This window comes from Trichosurus vulpecula, chromosome 2, assembly GCF_011100635.1.
Source record: "Trichosurus vulpecula isolate mTriVul1 chromosome 2, mTriVul1.pri, whole genome shotgun sequence".
NCBI classification, from domain to species: domain Eukaryota; kingdom Metazoa; phylum Chordata; class Mammalia; order Diprotodontia; family Phalangeridae; genus Trichosurus; species Trichosurus vulpecula.
The window spans coordinates 344,859,833-344,883,594 of record NC_050574.1 but is presented as its reverse complement, the minus strand read 5'-3'; the positions used below and the strand labels follow the sequence as shown (position 1 = coordinate 344,883,594).

Below are 23,762 nucleotides of genomic sequence, written 5' to 3'. Positions count from 1 at the left end.
AGGAAATTGTGATACATCAGTCCCTAAAAACTAAAGTCCTCAATTTGCAAGTTGGAACATTTTTTTGCACCTAGCATTGGGTCACCACAACAGAACTTTGCCTATCCATCAAAAGCCTGACTCTATTCAACCATACAGGTCTCTTATATGAATATGATGAATCAATCAAAAAACACAGGTTAGGAAAAAAATTCACATAGATTACTGTTGAAACAGACATATCAGAGAGTTGTGTTCAATAGACATATTTCTGAGTCTACCAATGGGGCTTCTGAGTTTGAGAAAATAGGAGAAGAAGGTTAGCAAGCTGTCCATGAGCTAATGACAGGAAGGCAGAAGGGATAGAGTATTAAGCAAAGATCACCTGCTTCAGCAACTGTGGAACTTGAAAATACACTGAGTTGTGGTTACTGAGCCAGCCCATGTAAAAAGAATTAAGAGATTTGGTAAGCTTTATTCAGGCCCCATAAACGGGATATAGAACTGAAACATGTAGTGTGTTCAATTCCCTGAGATTTGTAATGAACGATGTGTGTGTGGAACGGAACACATGTCTCGTTTCCTATTCTGTTTCCCCTTGCCCCATGTGTAGATGGGTCTCAGTGAAAAAGTAGAAATGAATATGTGACTCTCCTCTGCTTTAATAATGCTCACTTTGAAATAACTACTCTCAAATTCCTAATAATCTGGCTTCCAAACTCATTATTCCACTGAAACTGCTCTCTCTAGTGTTACCAGTGACCTCTAAATTGCCAAATCAAAAGGCCTTTTTACACTCTTCATCCTTCTTGACCCCTCTGTGGCATTTGCTATGTTATATTTTGACATTATTTACTATTCTCTCCACCTGGAAACTCTTCTCTGAAGTTTCATGTCACCACAGTTTCTTCTCAGGCTCCTGTACTTGTTCATAATACATATCATTCCCCCTAACTGCAAGTGGAACCCAGTGCACTGTCTTAGGCCTTCTTCTGGTCTCTCTCTATACATCTTCACTTAGTAACCTCATTATTGTCTCCATAAAGATAACCCTCATATCTATATATCCAGCCCTAAACTCTCTCCTGAGCTTGAGTCAAAATGAATTTTCCACAGACATCCCAATCTCAATACATCTGAAAGAAAACTTATCTTTCTTCCCAAATAACCCTTTGTCAAACTTCTCTATTTCTTCAGACACCAACATTCTTTCAATATCCTAAGTTCTCTATCTCAGTGTCATTCTCAGCTCCTTATTCTTTCTCAACCCACAGAACCAATTATTGCTAAATCTGATAGTTTCTACTTCCATGACCTCTCTGGAATCTGTCTTTTTCTCTCTGCTCACACAGCCATCACCTTAGTTTAATCTTTTAGCACCTTTAGATTGGACTATTTATAACACCCTCCTAATTGGTTGTCCTGCCATAAATCTCTCCTCTCTCCAATTTATCTTCCAAACAGCTGTCAAAGTGATTCACCTCTTAGAGAAAATATTAACATCTCTTTTTAGCTTTTTGATTGATTAATAAGAATGTACCTTTGATTCTAAGAACTCAAATGCCATGCCTAAGCCATGGCCAATATTTCATAACACACACATACACAAGCATGTATATTCTCCAGTCTATATACACATATATATTCTATAGTCCCTTATATGAATATGATGAATCCATCAAAAAACACAGGTTAGGAAAATAATTTACATACATCACTGTTGATATATGTGTGTGTGAATGTATACATATATAGTATACATATGTATGTATGTACATGTATATAGGGCCTGACTGCCACCACATACATACATACATATGTGTATGTATGTATGTATGTGGTTATGGTTGGTTGTTATCCTTCATCCTTGAAGAGGATCAAAAAATGACATCATAATGCTAGAGTCAAGTTATAGTGTGTCCAACTGTGGCTGATCAGACCACTATGAGCTCAAAATGCTCTACCACAGGTCAGGCACAATAGTCCGTGGGAACATTTGGGGTGGATTCTCTAAATCTGTGCACCTTGCATTTCTTTTAAGTTACTTCAAGTCTGCTTTGCTCATATAGCACAACACCTTCTCTGATGTGGGCACGCTGTGCTTGGTGGCCCTGTGCCACTGTCTCCCTTGTCATACAATCAATTCCAAAGTTCTTAAGAGAGGTTTTGAGAGCGTCCTTGTATCACTTCTTCTGACCACCACGTGAGCACTTGCCCTGTGTGAGTTCATATGTAAGTAAATGAGGGGTCTCAAACCCCATTGGTGAGCTAGGGAGGGGTCTAATCCAAGCATGTGAAGATTGCCCTGATGGAATGGTGCATTGGTAACTAAGGTGGGGCCAATGAAGGGAGGTCTGATTATATCCCCCCTCCCAAGTAGGTCCAAAACCCCTAGCTACTAGGTGCTAAGCCAATGTGGGTGTGAAGCCCCCAGGGTCCTAAGGGGAGTTGCTAAGACCAGAGCGAATAGTAAGAGGTTCAGTTGTGGAGGCTCAGATGATGTTTGATGATGGCTAAAGAGTGCATAAGAAGGGAAGACAGAGCTATTTGCTTAGGGCTCTCACTCTTGGTGGTGTGCTGATGTGGAGATTCTGGGCAGCTATAGTTAAGAGCTCTCCAGCTTTTAAACCCAGATGTTAACTCTGGTAACTGTGAATTGAGATTTGAATCAGACAAGGTCTGTTTGTTGATGTTTGTAATTTGTTTGTATTTGCTCTGAAGCTCAGGGTGCTGGATTTTCCCCCTGAGCTGAGTGAATGATATTTGTATGTTGGATTAAAGTAAGATTGTTAACCCCTTAACGTTGCTTTCCTTAGTAAAGCAGATCAAAAGAACCTGTGTTGGCAGCTTTCTGTGTGCTGGATGTTGGTGGGTCTTATACCCCTACAGCAGCTGCTAGCAAATTGTTGCTACAAATGGGCAGATGAAAACAATTTGTTCCAACAGCTATGAAGGCAGCTGAAGCTGATACTGTGGAACACTTAGAGCTGGGTTAGACATCAAAGATGCCAAGGTCATCCACTGCATCTTAAGCCAGTCATCTTGACTCTATCCTGCCACTGCACTGTGATGACTCTGGAGGAGACAGTGAGTCTAAAGACTTCGTGCAATTCTGTCTCACTTAAATCCAATTTATGCATGAGTCAAAAAACATACCATGTATGTATGTATGTATGTATATATGTACATAGCAGCAGCCAGGCTCTGTAGCTGAGCCTCTTACACATTAAATGTGTCCCCATTTCCCCCCTAAAAATTCAAGGAACAATGTGGGAGTACAAAGCCCTAAATTTGTCCTCAAAAAATTAGCCAATAGTCACACATGTGGATACTAGAATCTATCTAGAACATAATTAAACCAACCTAGGTAAGAAGCATCCCTTCATCTTCTAACAGTTATCCTATCCTATTCCCACTGAAGTTTAAGGCAGTTTAAAAGTGTGCTCACTGGAGACCACTAAATGGAAGGTGACCTCTGGATAAGTATGTAAAGAAAAGCACTTTGACAAGAGAACCACTGGATCCCTAAGACAAGTGAGATTTAACAAGTTCACTGGTCTATGGAGACTCATATTCCTTCTGCAGGTGACTTTCCAAACTAAGATGGAAACATACTTGTAGATGTGTATCTGGGATGTTATTACTGAAGCACTTCCATCTACAAAGGATTTTCTTTCACAGCAGTCTTCCATCTGGTACTTGTAATAGCCACAAAATTAACTAACAAAAAGAAATGAAAAGAACACAACACACATTGCTATTAATGGAGCTCCACGCATGTCACTCCCCACACAGTTTACTAAAAATGGACTTATCCAAATTTGAGTGTCTCCACACAAATGTCTGTGCCTTTCAATACACAGAGATGAGATCTTGATGTTTTCCTTAAAACTGCAAAAACACTTGCTCTGCAATTCCCTCTTTTTACAGCAACATTCTAGGAATTTTCAGCAACAATTTATGTTGACTAAGCACTTACTCTATGGCACACGACTAGGCACTGTACAGGTCTGACAAATATGAGAAATCATGATCCCAGCCTTACAAAAATTACAATCAAATATTCTTAAAAACCTCATAATTGTTATGCTCTGTGACTGTGAAAATAGCTTACTAAGGAAGGACTCTTCTGACACCCTATTCTTTAGGACCGAGCAGGCAGAATAACATCAAAAAATCAAGAAAGGTAAAAGTGATGTCTCACTGAAGCTGCATGTGGGTGTAGATATTTTCATATTCAAGAACAAGATGCTAACAAATCAAATGTCTTTTCTATGTATGAAAAAAATTATCTGGAGTCATTTTGATGTTAAAAGGGAAAAAATAGCCTGAATTTACAGATGACCTGGGAATGGTTTTATAAAAATGTAATTTATCACCCAGACAGAGTAAATGTTACCATTTCCAAGAAGCTTGGGACCAAAGTAATTCTACATAATTGAACATTTTGGTTAAATAAGAGGAGATCAAAATACACACAAAGTTTTTTCTTACCTTCTAAGTTGCCTTCCTTCTTTGACAGTCAAAGTCCCCAATGGAACAGTTAACTCAGTCTCCCTAGTAGGCAAAGGTAAGCAATGAATAAGCACGGGATAAATCAGCAATTGGGTCCTCCATGCAAGCAAACAGTAATGACAAGGCTTTCCTAGCATACTACTTGACAATGGCACACAAGGCCATGAGTTATCACTGCTGAATGTGCAGTGTTTCTAACATGGACTAAGACAGACAGTTTGCTAATGCTCAGGCCTGACAGAGACTATGTGCATAGCAAGAAACACACACCTCCATGAACATTAAGTTTACCATTATTCCAGGAGATGGAAAACCAAAGGAATCTATCACACAGTTAATTTTAGAAGAGAGAACTATGACAAAATGGAGGTATCAGCTGAGGTGCAGAGGGCAGAGATTGAAAGGAGTAGTTTTAAAGGTGAAAAAAAATCTATTCAAAATCACTATATCAGAGGCCTAGGATAAATGTGTGCTGAGAATCACAAACATCAGGCATTGTGGGAAAAGAGGGGGCATGGCTAACCAACAAAATAAGAGTTATCTCATGGGGAAACTCATCTTTCCAAAGAAAGATTACATAAAGGAGAACAGGAGAAATGAGGCAAATAAGGCAGAAAGTAGAAATTCAGTATGCCAAAAAATATTTCAAGAAAAATTCAATATAGTTCAAGAGACTGTAAAGCCAAAAAAGTCATTCTCTTATTACATTAAGGGGAAAAATGCCAGCTACAGACTCTATGAGACCATTTAATGATTATTGGTACAAATGGTAAACCTAAGACTGAAAGGAGATAGAAGAGAGATTACATTGATTGTGATGGAGTCTTTACTTATGGAAATGTCTGTCGTTAACTGTCTTTTAAAATATGAGACAGAAACAAGTTAAGAGATGCTAAATAAAAGAGTGACAGATACATAGGGTTTCTTAGGCCTGACAAACTCACAATAAATCATTGGATAAAATTAGATAGCACCTGCCTTAAGAGTTTTAAAGGGTAAACTTAATAATTGTTGGTCAAAATATGTGTAACCTGATACTATTCATATTACAACACTTCTCTTAGAAGACTGACAGATTTTGACCATGATTCCCATTCATATGAAGAATTCCAGAGGAGATCATAGGAACTAAAAATTTGTGAGTCTTGTTTCCAAACTAGGAGGCTGACAGAATATGTAAAGGGCACTGAATCCCTAAACAAAAACTTACTGAGGAAAAGGCAACAGTTATTGCTGCAAGGGAAAATAATGCTTAACTAATAACTTCTCTGAGTTCTTTGAGAGGATTTTGAATAGGTGTGGTGCCCAGGATGCATGCTTTAGACACCAAACAGCTAAGTTTAAGACCAAAACAACAGGAACAACAACAACAAATTAAGCACAGGTATTAGACAGAAAATGGTATGTTGTTAGAGACCTAGCCTTTTAGTCAGGAAGAACTGGTTCAAGTCCTGCCCTGGACATACACTGGCTGTTTGACCCTGGGCAAGTCACTTTACCTCATGGTACCCCAGATAACTCTATATCACAAATTATAAGAAAGTGCTGACCTTCAATGGTCAAGAGTATTTCCTTACTAGGAGTTTCCCAATCTAATAATCACATAGCAACGTTTGAATCAAGATTTTTCCATTTTATAATCTAAAGAAGCTTTTTTAAAACAACACTGGAAAAAGTATACCTTTGGCAAGAAGCAACGATAATTGCCCATAAAGTTATGAATTAGGCACACACTTAAATTCTCCTTTCTTAATGACCTTTAGGATATATCATTGAAATAATGGGGAACAGACCCTGTACTACTAGATTTCATTATTCCAAGAGTTGTTATAAACTAACAATTGCTAACAAAGACTCAAGAAATGTTTAAATTGTTAGATGACAGGTCCATAACAGGCTATTAAAGGAAACCAGGAGTGGGGAGGGCGAAGAGGAAAAGAAGAACATCTTTTTTGTTATAGAGAATCACATCTTCTGTAAAATAATTCCTTATTATAGTTAGAAAAAAATTGTACTGGATAGATAAGGGGTAAGTTACCTGAGTTACCACACTGACCTCAGTCTGCATACATATGTCTACAGACATTAACATTTATATTGGGTTCTGCGTTAAAATTGTATTTCATTCTGCTCCTCCTAACCATCCACTCTTTCCCCCAACCGGTATAGTAAGTTTATAAATAGCCAGTAGAAAGTGGCAATAGCAGAAAGTAAGACTGCAAAGGGAAACCTAGAAGTCGCATACAAAATGTCCCAAAAGTCAAAGAAGCATAATTTATAAACTGTATTATCTATTAAAAATTTAAAAACTCAATTTCTCATAATATGTAATTCTCAAAATCAGGGGAAGGCTCAGCTTTGCTATCAGGGTCTTTTGGGTCCTATACATAAATCTCAGACAACTTCTAGACCTCCTTCAACTAAAAACCAGCAGATTATCAAATGATGCTGAAAATTTTGAGATGATGTGGACATACTAACTTTAAAGTTTTCCTGACAACTTTGAAAGTTTTCATCTCTATTATTGATATGATTTTATACTTCACACTTAACTTTTATCAAAAAGCTAAATTGTAGGTTCAATGAAATGCTACTGGAAACAGGTCAGGCATTGTAAGAGTAAAATGAATACATTCTACAAAATAAATCAACTATTCAAACAATAAACAAGCATTTATTAAGTGTTTTCTATGTGCAAGATACTGTGTTATTTCCCGGCAGGGCTATAAATACGAATATGAAATCCTCCTTCCCCTCACGGTGCTTACATTCTTTTCGGTAAAACAATGTGTGTATGCACATACGTATATACATATATGTAAATATAATGTTAAGACTAGCTAACGAGAGAAGGTGAGGCTGAGTCATTAGCAGCTTCCAGATAAGGTAAGGCCTCAGGAACAAGGTTGGACTTGAACTTTGTAGGCAGCTAAGGATTCTAAAGAAAGGTAGTGAGGAGGAAATGTATTTTATGCATATGGTACAGTCTTGCTGCAAAGGCAGCAAGGTGAGACATGGAACGTCATGAGTGAGGAACAGTGAGAAAGCGTGATTGGTTGGACAAAAGAGTCTGTGTTGGGGAATGGTGTGTAATAAGCCTGGGCTCTTGCAATTGTTCATTTGAGAGGTGATGAAGGCCTGAACTGGGGTGGTGGTTAATAAGCAGAGAGAAAGGGATGGATGAGAGAGAGGATGCGGGGGCAGAAACAATAAGATTTAGCAACTAAATATAATTTGAAATGAAGAAGAGGGATGAGTCAAGGTCAACACCAACATAGGGAACTGGGGCTTGTGAACTGGGAGGTCTTCTACACAAAATGGTGAAGTTAAGAAGGGGATAAGATTGGGAATGAAGATAAGCAGATTTGTTTTGGCTTTATTGAATTCAGGAGACTCCTATGGGATATACACCATAAAAAATCCAATAGACAATGATATGGCACCAGGGCTCAGGAAAGAGTCTATGGCTTGTTCTATAGAACTGAAATTCATATGTCTGCTTTGGGGCCACATTTGGAGTTAAAGGGTAGGACATAGACTACAAGAGAATGAAGAACCGCCAGAGAGGAGAAGGTAGCATGATAAAACCCAAAGAGGAAAGATTATCTGGGAATGGCAGATACTATAGAATGATCAAGGGTAAGAAAAAGTCATTGGATTTGGCAGTTAAGAAATCATTGATAACTTTGGAGAGAGCATTCCAACTGAGTGATCATGTTGAAGCCAGATTGCAAAATGTTAGGCAACACAATGTCAGAGGAGGCAATAAGCTACATAGGAACATTTTCATGCGCAGGTAGTAAATAACATGACAACGGTAAAAAGATACACTCAGGGGTATTACCACTGCTGGAGTTCAAGGGCAAGCTCAGTTTATTACAGCTTATCTGACTTACATCTTAGATGATCAAGGCAGGAGATGTTATGGTGGGGTTTGATTATAAACAAATAATGGTAGAGGATAATAGATTTAGAGCTAAAAAAGACCGCAGGGGTCATGAAGCCCAAATCTCTCAGTTTACAAGGCCCAGGGACATCCTATGACTTAAATAGGATCACTTAGCCAGTAAGTATCTGAGTTCAAATTAGAACCCAGGTCTTTCTGACTGCAATTTCAGTATTCTATCCATGGTACCACCTAGCCCTCTACACAACGGAAAACACCCTGGGTTAGCAGGACATCATGCCAAGTATAGTTACAGACTTAGAGTAATCCATACATAAACATGCTAATACATACATTGCTACTGCTTCAGTTTCAATGGTGTTTAGGGCTTTGTGTAAACTCATAAACACCATCCATGGTTGTTACAGATCCAGTAGAAGGCCTCCACAGGCTGGTACACATCTCCGAGGCAGACATCTCACCTACGGTTCTGCTACAGTCCTTTAGAATTTGATTCTAATCAGTGCATTTGCTAGTATTCCAAAAATTATTTTTTAATTAAGAAATCTACATATAGCCCTGATAATTGAAAGGAAGACAATAATTCTAAGAGATATCCTAAGTCAATCTTTCACATAAAATTTTTTTAAAAACAAAAGGGAAATAAGTGTGGCATGGTTCTATTGGAAATCTTGGAATAATTCTAATTGTTTTAGGTGACAAATCTTTACAAAAAAAGGAAAAAGGAAAAAAAGCGGGATCCATTTCTGTTTTTAAGAATCCACCGTGTCTGCAACAGTGCAACTAATGACAACCTTCCCGTTATCCTCACTTAGGAGGAAACCCTATAATAAGAGCTTCCCAAAATGTCAAATAATACTTGTCTCATAACAGGGCTTCTTTGTTCATTCACCATGTCTCTTTTGATATGCAGAGATAATAAAAGTTCATGTAAAACTAAAGGTAATATAGAGTAGAAGCCAACACTAATTCTGTATAAATATGTCTGATTAATAAGAGTGCCATTGTTATGGTTATTTCGTAATGTCACGATTGTTACAAGAACAGAGGATAGAAGTACTCCTACTCCCACTGTTTTTGTTCATCCTCTGTCATCCAAGCAGTTTGGGAATTTTTGTAGGAGGGGGGAAGCAGAAGGTGGGTTCATGTCCCTCAATTATTCTTACTGAGTTAGCTTAACACAGAGCCTATAAAACTATAAAATTAATATGATTAAACCTACATTCAAAGAAATGTACAGATATACATTCATTTCATGTACATAACCAATCATTTTACATGATTTAATAGGAATAATAGAAAAAAATCAGCATGGCAAGACTAGGGCTGATCAGAAGCCTAAGAGGAATGCAAAAATGCCAACAGATAGAAATCTTAAGTGTACAGTTTGATTCCCAGGTTCAAAATTGATGCAAACTGGACCACTGGTGATGAACATGATGTGGATCTTGAAGGGAGAAATGCAAAGTGTGATTGGTAAGCCTGAATTGTCATCCCTTTGCTTTTTCTCTTTAAATTCTTATTTCCCCAGATCTTTCCTCCCCCTCTGGGTAGCAGTACAATATAAAAAGTTAACAGTCGATCTTAAATTTAGCTGACATTTTTATCTCCTTCACAACATACCCTTCAGATTGCACCCAAGAAGGAAATTATTAAATAGTAGCAGGAGACTAGTTAGCAAACCCTAGCCACTGAACAAAAACCAGCAATACACCTTCCTGCTAAGAAATCAAACAACACTTAAGCAGTCATTATCATCAGTTTCAGAAAGAAAGGAAGATACTAATGACTGGGGGGGAAAAGGTAAAAATGTCTGTTTCCTGTTCTCCTGTCCATTTTCCACTCAAACCATCCTGTGTTAGTTTAAGGAAGCTAACTATGAAAGACTGTACTCTGTTGCCTTACAGACTCTCCTATGAAGCAGCCTTCATCCATGAGAAGCCAAGGTTATGCTCCCATGATTCATCCTACATATTTTCATCATAATTAGCCACAGTACCATTTTGTTTGCACTGGCATCACTCATAGCTGATTTACCTTTTTTCTTTCTCTTTTTTAACAATTAATTTACATATTTTACATTTCTCAATCCCTACTACATTTTATTTATGAATATAGACCTTCTTGATGGTAACTTTAATGGGAAAGAGGTAGTAATTAATGTCCCAATTTGCCAGGTTAATCCCTTTCCCCTCTCTCCACAGAGAAGTTTAAGGTAAGTAACAGTTTACAGTCAATATTAGGTTTAATTACGCTTAATGAGACTTACTGTCTCTGTTTACTAACTGCACTTAGGTGTGTAGCTCCTATATGAGTTTTCCCTTGGCCTCATTCTGGTATGTTAATAGTGCCACTGTGTACTGTAGACACAGCATTTTAATCTATAAAGCTGTTCCTAGGGAGCAAAGCAAGCAAGCCACCTGTTTAAATGGAGAAGGCATGAAACCAGTGAAACCTTAAAACTTTCTTTCTGGGAAGGGAGTTGGAGTTATTATTTGGGTGGTGCTTTCTATACCAGACTCACTTACAGGGAGAACTGAAAAGAGTCAAAGAGGGAAATACTAAATATCAGTAACGTCAAGGAAGGAAAGGAAATTGTGGGCCACTCAGCCCGCAGTGGTTATTCTAAGGTGGTAGCTGGAATAAAGGGGATGTGCAAGTTAGTTGCTTGTATAATGGGAACTAACTTTAAACTAAAAAACCATCAATCTTTTCTCTTTAAATTTTGAGTTTCAAAAACTGTGGGTCAAGTATGGAACAGGACTTAGGTTTTTCATTAATGCACATATGAAAATAAGCATTCACCTACCAGAAATCAGAGAGTAAGGCTAAAATGTAACTGGCATTTGAACTTCTCCTAGCTGTGGGAGGTGGGGAAGGGGAAAAGGGGGAGAGTAAGCCTGGGTTCCATGATTTCATAAAAAATATTCAATATAACTGGTTTCCTTTATAATATTCATTTAAAAAACACTGTTCTAAGAAGAGATCCATAAGTTTCACCAGATTACCAAAATGGTCCAGGTCACCAAAAAAAAAAAAAAAATTAACAACCCAGGCCACTGGTAATGGATTATAACTTAGAGGTAGCTAGGGTTGTACATAATAGGTGATTCTAAGCAAAAGTATTAGTGTATACCTGGCTCTACTCTTCAATTTCCAGCTTGATTTTCACAAAAAAAAATAGTTTGTGGGTGAATTCCACAAGTAATAATAATAATAGCGATGTTGTTGTTCAGTCATTTCAGTCATGTCTGACTCTTTGTGACCCCATTTCAGGTTTTCTTAGCAATGATACAGAAGCAATTTGTCATTTCCTTCTCCAGATCATTTTAGAGACGAAGAAACTGAGGCAAACAGGGTTGAATTACTTGCCTAGAGTCACACAGCTAGTAAGTGACTGAGGACACATTCGGACTCAGGTCTTCCTGACTCTAGGTGCATTGCTCTATTTACTAGATGACTTAATAGTCACAAACAGGACTAGAGAAACATAGGAAGTATCAATAAATGTAGGTTGAGTCAATAGAATTTTTTTGTAGTGATATTCTGAATTTTTGTCTCATGATTTATGAGAACTATTTTCAAGACTACTATAGTATACCTTGGAAGCCCAGTTATTCCACACATCGGTTTTTGCCATGAGTTTAATGTAGTGAATTAATGGAAATTATTCTGAAATTAGACTAGTGGTGAGTCTATGGCCCAGCACATTCTGAGAAGTCTGTAAAAGATTGAATGAGCTTTGTCAAATAAATGTGAAGTTTGTTTAGACTTACTTCCAGGATTTTTTCTGCTCAGTGAGAATTTTGTATTTGGTCAGTATACTGTAACCATATTTTTACTTTTAGAAAAAACTCAGGAGCAAACATTTCTCTCTCTATGAAACACTAACCAATGTGTTTAAAAAGAAAACTGTTTAATTCAAACTATCGTCCTAATCAGTACAGTACTTTCTACTGTTTAGACACTCTTTCAATGGTTATTTGTTAAAGATTGTAAAAGCTTCGCCATTTTGTAAATTATGATCTCACTTCTGGAAGGGTCAAAATCTAAATATAATTTTAGTGACCACACAAATTAAACAAAAAGAATGGTGTTATTGCGAAAACCATGGTTGATACCACATAAGCAGAAATATTAGGACATTCAAATCATGGCAACCTTAGAAATTAGCGTAGCTCACACTGCACACATCTTCAGTTTGACTTCCAAATACTTGAACACACACATACATACACATATTCTATTTTTATACATGTATATAGAATCCCCCAGGAAAGGATGCCATTATGTATCACTTTACCTACACTTCTTTACTCTTCTGAAAGGAAAGACAGGGATAAGAGCCTAGGCCAGATGACAATTAAGGGCTGTGGATGGAATGAATATGAACTTACTGGTCAGAATTCAAATTTATGTATGAAAGTCTACCTAATTAATTGTCTAATGAAATGTGCTTTCCTCTAAGATGGAATCTAATTTAAGCTGAGACCTTTCCTTTGAACATCATTCCTGGATCAGAAAAGTATATTTTTTAGTGAGTTATTGAAATCTGAAACTAAATGGGCCTGACAAAGTAAATCAAATCATTTTGAATTTTAACATTAGCAATGTGTCTATCCTAATATGTTGATCAGATTTCATAAAAAAGATAAGCTAGAAACATAGGCATCTACTGAATGTTGATACACTTTTAAAAACAAATTTTCTCCATTATAAATTACTTATTCCTATATAGGCCTTCTTCATCCATTGGCTTCTTTCTCATCCTTTCCACAATTCATAGAAATATGTCTTACTGACACTGGAGTTGAGCTGAGGAGTCCTATGGCATAGACAGAGAAGGAGATAGATAAGTGCACAAGTTCCTTAGCATGGAATTGACTCTTTTCCAAGGGCAAATCAAACACAGGCCATCTTGTTAATATCTCTTGGTGGCACAGTGGAGTGCTGGACTTGGAGTCACAAACTATGAGGCTCAAATCCTGCCGTGTGACAAATCACTTAATGTTTCTTAGCCTCAGTTTCCTCATCTCTAACACAGAAATAACAATGGAACCTACCTACTTCATGGGGTGGTTATGAGGATCAGATGAGATGGTCCATATGAACATGACTCTTTGCAAACTTTTAAAATCTACACAAATGCTGGTTGTTACTATTATCCAACATTTTGTCCTCTCTAAGTGATGATCAAGTTTGATTATACCTGTGTATCCCTTGGCAGGATGATCTCGATCAGGGATCTAAACTCTATGGGTTGGGCCTGGCTGCTTACAGCACCTCAAAGCACCCTGCCCCCAAGGTGTATCGTGTGTGTGCCCCTTTGTCTCTTTGTTCAGAGAATACCACATGTAACTGGAATAACAAAGCTTTACAAAGGGAAACAAAGATGTAAACAGTGCTTGTGCAAATAGAGGAGTTCTATAAACTCAAAACAAACGTGAAATTTGAGTTTAAGATGACTCATTGATCTAGAGCACAGATCAGTGTTCTCTGAACCGTGTGCTTAATCTGGCCTAGGACTTCACAGTGTCCCTGACCTCAACTTGGAACTTGTAGGCCCATTAAAAGCAGAAATCCAGAACAGCTGGCTAAGCTGGGCAAATGGAATGGCCTCTTTGGAAAGAAGTAGGGGGGCTGCAGAGACTCTCAAAGCTAATCTCTGGGCACTGCCCTAGCATAGGTTGTTGGCACTACATGGGTAAACAGCTGGCAATTATTAAACTATACTGAGTATAAATTAATATATCTGGGCACCTAGGTGGTACAGTGGATAGAGTGCTGGACTTGCCTAGAGTCAGGATGATATGAGTTCAAATCCAGCCTCAAACATTTATTAGCTCTGTCACCCTTGGGAAAGTCACTCAACCCTGTTTGCCTCATTTTCCTCATCTGTGAAATGAGCTGCAAAAGAAAATGACAAACTACTCCAGGATATTTGCCAAGAAAACCCCAAATGGGGTCCAAAAGAGTCAGACAGACCTGAAACAACATAAATTAATATGAAAAGAAGAAATAAATAGCTTCTTCCCTTAACAAAACACTTCAAATAAAATATGTTCAAGTCATGTAAAAAAGAATTGTTTAAAGTCAGAAGACCAGAGTTTAAATCTTAGCTCTGCTCCTTATGACCTATGGGCAAGTGACCCTGGGCAAGTCACTCATCCTCTATGGGCCTCAGTTTCCTCATCTACAGAATGATTAGGTTGAGTAAATGATCCCTAGAGGCCCTTTCAGCTCTAAATACTATGTCCCTATGAAACCAGTAAAAAAATATAATTTAATAGAATAATTTTGTTAAAATGAACAGAATGCACAGAAATGAATTACTCATTAAGAATAATGTAGTAAGTAGGTAGGGTGCTGAACCTGGATCTGGAAGACCAGCTGGAGTGGCCTCAATTTCCTTACTTGTTAAATTTGGGAACTGTCAATATCCTCAAAGGTCCCTTCTAGGTCTTTACCTATGATCCTATATATAGTACTAGATTCAAATGATTCCATGATGAAATCACAAACTGCAAATATTTACATGTCCTCATGCATATATGGACTCATATTCCAATAAAACAATGTGACCATGTAGTTAACTATTTAAGCACTAAAAGAAACACAAGGATATTTATTTTAGTGAGTAAATATACCGAAAACAAAAACATACTGACACACATAGACACAGTGTTAATATAAAAGATGTAGTTTCTGCCCTATGGTGATTATAGACCAGTTAAGAGATTCAGATCAAAAGGGAAGATAGTACAAATAAAAGATACTGAGGTACATAGTGAAAAGAACCAACCTCTGAAGATTCACTCAAGAAGCTGAGGTTAAGAAAAAAGAAAGCCTGGTGTGGTGGAAAAAGAATTGTATTATGAATCCAAGGCTGCTGCATTAATTTTCTTTATGCATAGAATGGGTCATTTCACTACTTGGAATCTTTCAATGACTCCCTACTCTCTACTGAATAAAGTCCACACTCTTTGGTCTAACATTCACGGACCTCCTTAACCTATCACTACCTAATCATTTCTTAGACCTCTAGGATTCATGGCTCATGCTTTCCCTGCCCCCTCCATGCATGTCATTCCTGTTACATGACATGCTCTTGTTCCATCTATAAATCATTTTTGCATGTACGTATGTATGTATGTATATTTATATGTATATACACTTACAGATTTTGCTATCGCCCATCTGTGTTGAAATCCTACCATTTTTTAACACTCAACCCAAAGACTGCTTACTCCATGAAGCCTGGCCCTGATAAATTCACATTGGAAATTATTCTTCTTTCCAAATCCCCTTATACATCACTTATTAAAACCTACATATCACTTTTTCCTTTTATTAATATAAGACATCTATGATTCCAAGAATACAAATATTCTTTCAACAGTATATAGATCCCAAATCAAGTCAAATCAACAAACATTTATTAAGCATTTTCTATGTAGCAGGCACTGTGCTAAGCACTATGTACACAAAGAAAGGAGAAAACAGTCCCAGCTCTCAATCTAAAGGGGGAGAAAATGTGCCAAGCCATCCATGTGTGCTGATTCTATACAACCTTTACCAATGTCCTCCTATAGGTTAGCCACAGGAGTCCTACCAAATGTTGTCCTTGTCTTCTTTTGAAATGCCAAGAATATAAATGGAGCTGCGACATAAAGACAAAAATGTTGGCCAGGAGCTTATACATTGTCAGCCGAGATAAAGTTAAAGTAGACACATACAATATTTGCAGAATAAATAAATAAATATAAGGTAGTGAAACACAGGTTAGTTAGTAAAGGTGGACACTAGTAGCTGAGGGGATCATGCAGAGACAGTGACCTTGAGCTGAGTCTTGAAGGAAGTGAAGGATTTTATGAGGCACAGGAGCACTGAGTGCTTTGTGTGAGGAACAGAGAGAAGGCCAGTTTGGACTGCACTACAGTCCTGCCCTCAAGAAAAATCACTCTGGCAGCTATGAGGGGCATAGAAGAGAGAGGGAGGAAACTAGAGGCACCAATTAGGACATTATCCCTTGCTCCTGTTATGTGAGCAGGCTGGCTGTCTTCTTTTTCAATCATATATTTCTTTACCTTTACATTGCTTCTCTTAAAATATCTCGTTTGTAACATGTTGTAGTCTATTCACACCCACCATGTGCCTCTCCATTGCCTATTAGGTGATGCTCAACTTCCATTCTTTGGAGACTGCAATATTCTATGACTTAGAGACACGCAACATCATCAGAAGAATATTGGTATTAAAAAGGACAGCCTTTATTTTAAGAATGACATCCTGTTAGTGGACAACATTTTCCCCTAACAGAATGTTGAGAGCAGGACTTTTTCATTCTTTGGATTTATATCCCCAGCACCTAGCACACAGTGGGTATTAAAAAAAATTGTTGACTAAGAAATGCTTGTTAGGGGCAGCTAGATAGTGCAGTGAGTAGAGCACAGGCCCTGGAGTCAAGAGGACCTGAGTTCAAATCCAGCCTCAGACACTTAACATACTTACTAGCTGTGTGATCTTGGACAAGTCACTTAACCCCAACTGCCCTGCTTTCCCTCCTCCAAAAAAATATATAATAAAGAAATGCTTGTTAGTTGATTAATTGTGCTGATTGTATCGAACTCTGTCACACTGAAGAGCCTCCTAAATGAGATCAATAATCATGCAAAAGAGTTTGGCCTAACCATCTACACAGGAAAAACTAAGTGAATGAAGAATATCCAGGACAGATGAGTGTTTTTTTTTTAATCATGTATCACTGTCATTAGGCAAAAAAAGCTTTTGAGCATATGCACACAATATATGTATTTATTTGTAAGTCATTTATATACATATAGAGTACTGATGAGGGCACAGTCTCTGGGAACCCCCTTGAATCTGGAATACAGTCTCTGGGAGCCCCCTTGAACTGTCCTTGAATCTTCCAACTGGATCTGGCCTTCCCCTAGGGCCACAAGCCTCACATTATCATTAGGCCCAAATCTCTACCTAGCCTCACCCTTTGTTGTTCAGCTACTTCCCACCCTTAATCCCATTACCTCACCTTGCCCTCCTTGGACTTCCCCTCAAGACCCTCCCTAAACCCCTCCTCAAGTCACCCCAGACCACCCTTCAATCCCTCCTACAATCTTTGTGTATATAATCTCCATCTTGCCTCCATGAAGGTGCTCAGATTCAATCTAATTCAGTAGGTTGAATCTGGCCCGCTTGTGGAAACAGGCGTCACAAGGTGGGGGGGATTTCTTAAGACAGCCCATTATGGTGAATCCCTAATAAACTTTCTCTTTTCCCTTGGCTGAGAAGGCTTGAGTCGAATTCTTTCGGCAGGACCCGGTGCGTCAATATTTTGGGGTGTCCAGCACCCCTCAACCTCTACCTCTTCAGTACTAATCTATACACATATATGTATATCATAAAATTTACACAGAAATAGAAATTTTAAAAAGATAAGAAAAAGACAAAGTATTATTTGACTCTAGAGTTTATTGAACAGAGGAATTATGTGTTCAGAGCTATTCATTAAGAAGTTTGGCAACTGAGGGGAGAATAGATTGGACAGGGGAGGGACTAGTGGCAGGGGCATCAAATAAGAGGCAAGAGGCACTATTGGACTGAACTAAGGTGTGAATAGAAAAAAGGGTACAGCTGGGAGAGAGGTTGTGGAGGTAGAAACAATATTTGGCAACTGATCGCATAAGTGGGGGTATAATAGTAAGGCAAAATTCATGACTTCAGAGAGGACCATGTGTATGCCTGAATGGTTCGGAATTGAGAAGTATAAGGAATTCTCTAAGTAGAAGGGAACCAGGGAACTAGTTTGTTAATTAGCCTGGGGCCTCACACCTAGTTAGCAAAAGGGTGTGGTCCTCTCTCTAATCAGGTCTCCCTTTGTTGGTCCCACCAGAAGCCTATTCAATGGGCAGGAAAGATCTTTCACTAACTGATTAGTTTTACAGGGGGCAAGGTCAAGGAGGACTTGATGTCAGTGACAGGATGATTGCAGGATGATAGTGTTCTTAATAATACGGAAGACTGGAAGAAGGGTGGGCTTTGGCAGAAAGATAACATCATGAGTCTAATGATGCAGACTCATAAACCATACATGTCCGCCCATCCTGTGTTACTTACTCACTTCTTTTCAAATGAAATTGAGAAAGGGATGGTGGTGGTAGTGAAGTACTCTTTCTCATTGACCATTACTCTGAAGGGCAGAGTACTGGTTCCCACTAGCTGATAAGTGATTTGGAAAAGGAGCAAGGGATTCTGCCTGCCCAGCTACTTCAGGTTCCTGGAGAGAGCCCAGGTTATAATCACACTAATAGGTCAACACTCAATTCAGCTACAGGAGACTAGCAGTAGGAGGGGCATAGTGGGGGAACACTTTGCAAATGCTGAGCAAAAAAGGATGGTATACTTGTGTTGGAAACAAATGTATAATTAGCTATGATGGGGAAGGTGGGATGCCACTCACTGTCCCACCATTTAATAGATTACACACTACTAGTGCTCATACCATAGGTTTCTGGGGCTATACCACCTCTGATCAGGAGACCACTGGTCTATATCATGATATGCAAGTTGATGAACACCTTGTAAAACCTCTGTCTCTCTCTCTCTCTCTCTCTCTCTCTCTCTCTCTCTCTCTCTCTCTCTCTGTCCCTCCCTCCCTTCCTCCTTCTCTCCTTCCCTCCATCCTCCCCCTTTCTCTCCCATAACACTGCAAATGAACAATGACCTGGGTACAGAATTGAATGGAAGAATGGGTTGTTCTGTCTTTGAGGAACTGAAAGTTCTCTTAAATCCAGTTTTTTCTTGAAATGAAGTCATTTTTTGCTGTTGGTAATTTAAGGACTTTTTTTATATTCAGTTTAATAACAAATATTAATTAAGCACCTAAAGTCTGAAGAATCCTATTTAAGGCATTGAGGAAGATACAATGTTTAGATATGGCACAATCCCCACCCTACATGTACCTTATGAGGGAAGGACAAATGTCTTTGTACCTTAGTTTGTCTAGCACAATGATCTGCACATAGCAGGAACTCCATTTTTTAAAAATTAAGTCAGAAGACCTGGGATTCTAGTCCCAGTTCTAACAGTAATTTACCTTGTGATCATGGACAACTCAAGTAATCTCTTCATCTATAATAATATATAATATAATAATAATATATAATAATATAATTTGCCTCCAACTACCTCATGGAGTTATTGTGATGATTAAACAAGAAACATAAATGAAAGCATGTATTTTCAAAACTGTAAAGTGATGTAGATAATAATACCTTGTATGTACCCACCTGTCCTAAGAATCAAGTGGGATGTCGATAAGTATTTGGGAAACCTTTTTAGCTCTTAAAACCCTTCAACACCTGGTCCCTTCCTACCTTTCCAAGTTTCTCATACCTTCCTCCCCACTTTATGTACTCTATGATCATCCTGATATCCTTGCTATTTTTCACACAAAACACTATATCTCCTGACTCTGTGAGTATTTTCCAGCTGTCCCCCATGCCTGAAATTCTCTTCCTCTTCCTTTTTACTTCCTGGATTTCATGGTTTCCTTTAATTAGGTCCATGCTTTCTGCAAAAAGTATTTCCTGTTCCTCCTCAATGTTAAGTGTCTTCCCTTGGAGATCATCTCTAATTTATTCCATATATATCTTGTTTGTATATAGTTGTTTGTATGTTGTCTCCCCCATTACATTGTCAGCTCTTTAAGGACAGAGACTCTTTTGTCCTTTCTTTATATTCTCACTGCTTAGTGCAATGCCTGGTATGTAGTAGGTGCTTAATAAATCCTTGTTGACTTAAAGTACCACAGGGATATCAGCTATCATTATCATCATCATTAGTATCATAAATGGAAGATATTATTATAGGAATTTACTATAGCATTTTACCACAGTATTATAGTAATTTATTATAGTAATAAATATAGGTTGCAGTTATGCAGAATAACTATTTCAAACAATGGAACTGGGATTACATAAAAGATGGTGGAAAGTTTAGACATGGGAAAGGAAGGTAAAGACTAAAACAAGAAAGAAGTGTATGGTATAATAAGAGAAAATAACAAGTCACGAGAAAAAAAATGTTGAAGAGAAATGTTAAATATATGTTAGTGTAACACAAATTTTTAAGTAGAATGTCATGTGTTATCTACTTCAATAAAGCTATAAGGAAAGTGAGAAGCAAAGTGGCAAAATGCATAGAGAAGCAGCATTGGGATCTGGAAAATATGAGTTCAAGTCCTGTCTTTAAGACATTCTAACCATGTGACTCTAGGTAAGTCACTTAATTTTTCAATGACTGGAGTAATTCGCTAAGGTTATAAATTACAGATGAATTGGTGAACCGTATCTGTCAAGGAAGTTCCCCATACTGTTGTTGTTGTTGAGTCATTTCAGTCACATCCAACTCTTTGTGACCACATTTGAAGTTTTCTTGGCAAAGATATGAGAGTGGTTTGCCATTTTCTCCTCCAGTCCATTTACAGATGAGCAAACTGAGGCAAACAGGGTTAAATGATTTGGCCAGGATAATACGGCTAGTAAGTGTCTGAAGCCAGATTTGAACTCAGAAAGATGAGTCCAGACCCGGCACTGTATCCACTGTGCCACCTAGCTACCCTATGCTGATGAAATCACAAATTTGGACCATTGAGAGGAAAACAGGGAAGCATGATTAATACATGGAAGACAAAGAAGAAAAACAAAACATGAGACATAGACATGAAGGATAAGGTATAACAAAAATTAATTTTGGAAAAATTAACTTTTGGTGAAAAGCCTCTATGGAGGCCACTAAAACAGTTTGGAGCACTAACGCTGACAATATTGCTTTATGTAACCCTGAAGTTTAAACAAAGAAGCTTCTGTGTAGCAAAATGACCATGAAAATCTTTAAAATACAACTAAAAGGATCAGATCTTTTTAAAAACAATTTTTATTGACATCTTTTGCTTTTATATCATTTGCATTTCCCAAAATACAGCTCTATCTCACACTTCATGGAGAAACATCTTTAAAACAAGAATAAAAAAGAGAGAGAAAGAAAAGACAGTTCAGAAAAATAAAACAATGTCAAAAAAGTCCATTCCATAAAAGTCCATGGCCTCTCACTTTTGCAAATAATGGAAGGAAATGCTCTCTCCTATGTTGTCTTCAGAAATCTTTTTCGTAATTATCCATCTAAGAGTAGTGGAAAGTCACTCTCATTCTATGGCCAAAGTGCTCAATGACTTTCTCCTCACTTAGCAGACTTCTTGAATGAAAATGTGTTATGCTACTTTCAGTTTGCTGAGGAATTTGGAAAGTTTGGAGAAAACCCATTCAACCATTTCTAAAATATTCAAGGCATGAGTCACAAAATGGTGGTTATAGATTTTTGAAGAGAATTATTCAGATGCTTTTCTTTGCTGGCCTCTCCTTAATGCTTTAGATTTAATCTTGTGAACTTGGCAATCATATAGCCCTCAACAGGGAATGAAATTTAGTGAAAAATGAGAAAAACTGCTTCATAAATTAAGAAATCATCAAAAAATTATGAGTCATTTATTCAGTGTCAACAGAATACTTTCTATATACTCTGAGCTATTTTTAGATGTATGCAGACATTTATCTACAGGTTTCATCCTACTCTCATTCTTCTCTATAATGAAAAACTCAGTAAGTCCCTCCATGTGAATTTCTGATAAAACCAGCAGAGGACCCATAACTATAGGGGTGTTTTTTTCTGACTTTGGCCTTTTTTTCTATCATTTTGCTGTTTTGTATATCTTTGAGCACACATGGGAAGAATCATCTGCGAAAGAGTACGTTTTCCCACAACAGTACTGATAGTCTTTGGATGCTTTTAAACAAAAGGAGAAAGAAAGAAAGAGAGAGAGAGAGAGAGACAGAGAGACAGAGAGAGACAGAGACAGAGAGAGTATGTGTTTGTGTGTGTGTGTATATGTGTGTGTCTGTGTCTGTGACTGTGTGCACATACTTCAGGGCACACAAGGTATGCCGTACACACCTATGCATCATGAGTGCCACAACAGAAAAAAAAGCAACATTTAAATGAAAATGGTAAAAGAGTCAAATAAAACGAATGGGCTTTAGCATAATTTTAATTTTCAGGTTACCTTATTAGCCAGTAAAATGGGCATTTTACCTCAAAGCGGGGGTAAAAGTCAACAGAAAGATACAGATATAAATATGTGTATTCAATTATTAATTTTATGTATATGTGTTATATAAATGCATGCATAAATATAAAAATATTGGAATTAGAATTTTTGAGATAGAAGAAATCTGAGAGATCACCCTATGCCAATCCTCTCCTTTTACCCTTAAGAGACTGAAGTGACTGGCCCAAGGTCACTTACTGAGTTTTAACCACTGCAAAACCTAGAGCCTAACAATTGTCTCCTGGCTCCTAGATGAGTATTTTTCCCATTTCTCTAACCTGTCTCTCTAAATATATTTAATATGTGCTTCTAAAAAATAAACACACACACAGAGGCATATGTCTCAGGATTCTTTCCTGAAAGTTAAAGGAAAAATGATTAAAATTGTTTTTGTAACAACCTAAATCTTACCACTGATGAAATGTCCCTTAAAAACTATAATTAACGACTGTTGTGCCATACCATGAACCTTCTGGGTCAAACCTTGTAATCTGCAGTTTTAGAGGGCAAAGCTCAAATTATAACTTTTAAAAACTGATTATCTCTGAGCAATGTGACAAATCCATCTATTATACATTGTATGAATACAAATGATTTGAATAGTGAAAGGGATGTGTGTCCAAGTGGACAGCTGATGTGGGGAATGGCCGTTTTACTGGCTAAGGCTGAAGTCCAGCATAATGACTTGGAAGGCCACAGAGAGAGCATGCAAGGCTGGAAGGCCAAAAAAGCACAAATCCAAAAAAGAACATAATGAACTATCTGATCAGAGGATGAAAATATTCCACACACATGTCCAATGTCAGGAAGGGAAAATGCAAATTTCCTTCACCTGCTGCTGCCTTTCTGTTTCTGCAACCTCAATCCAAACTGAACTCCAAATTGGTAAAAACTAATCTTATAAAATTTTTACTTTTAGTAATAATTCTAAAAGTTTAGGAGTATCCACAATTTTGAAATTTGGTGCCTGGCACTACTTTTGATGGTTTAATTATTGTTTGTCTGTAGCATACTCTCCAAAATCATCAGGTATTGGTTACCTACCTCATAAGTCAACCTAGTCATCCAAATATCAGGCCATCCCTCATCTGCCACAGATGACCCCAGAACTCACCTGAATGCGCCAGAATCCTCTGAACCGAAGGTATCTTCGGACAGAGCTAGACTTCTCAGGATAAT

General features: G+C 37.8%; 1 long non-coding RNA gene across 1 annotated transcript in view; it reads right to left on the bottom strand.

The window, feature by feature from the left end:
* Positions 1–23,762, bottom strand: part of LOC118837432 — a 40,042-nt gene that overhangs the window by 8,826 nt on the left and 7,454 nt on the right. The window contains exon 2 of the long non-coding RNA XR_005009560.1: positions 4,474–4,536. This is a non-coding gene — a long non-coding RNA (uncharacterized LOC118837432). The remainder of the gene's footprint in view (positions 1–4,473; positions 4,537–23,762) is intronic.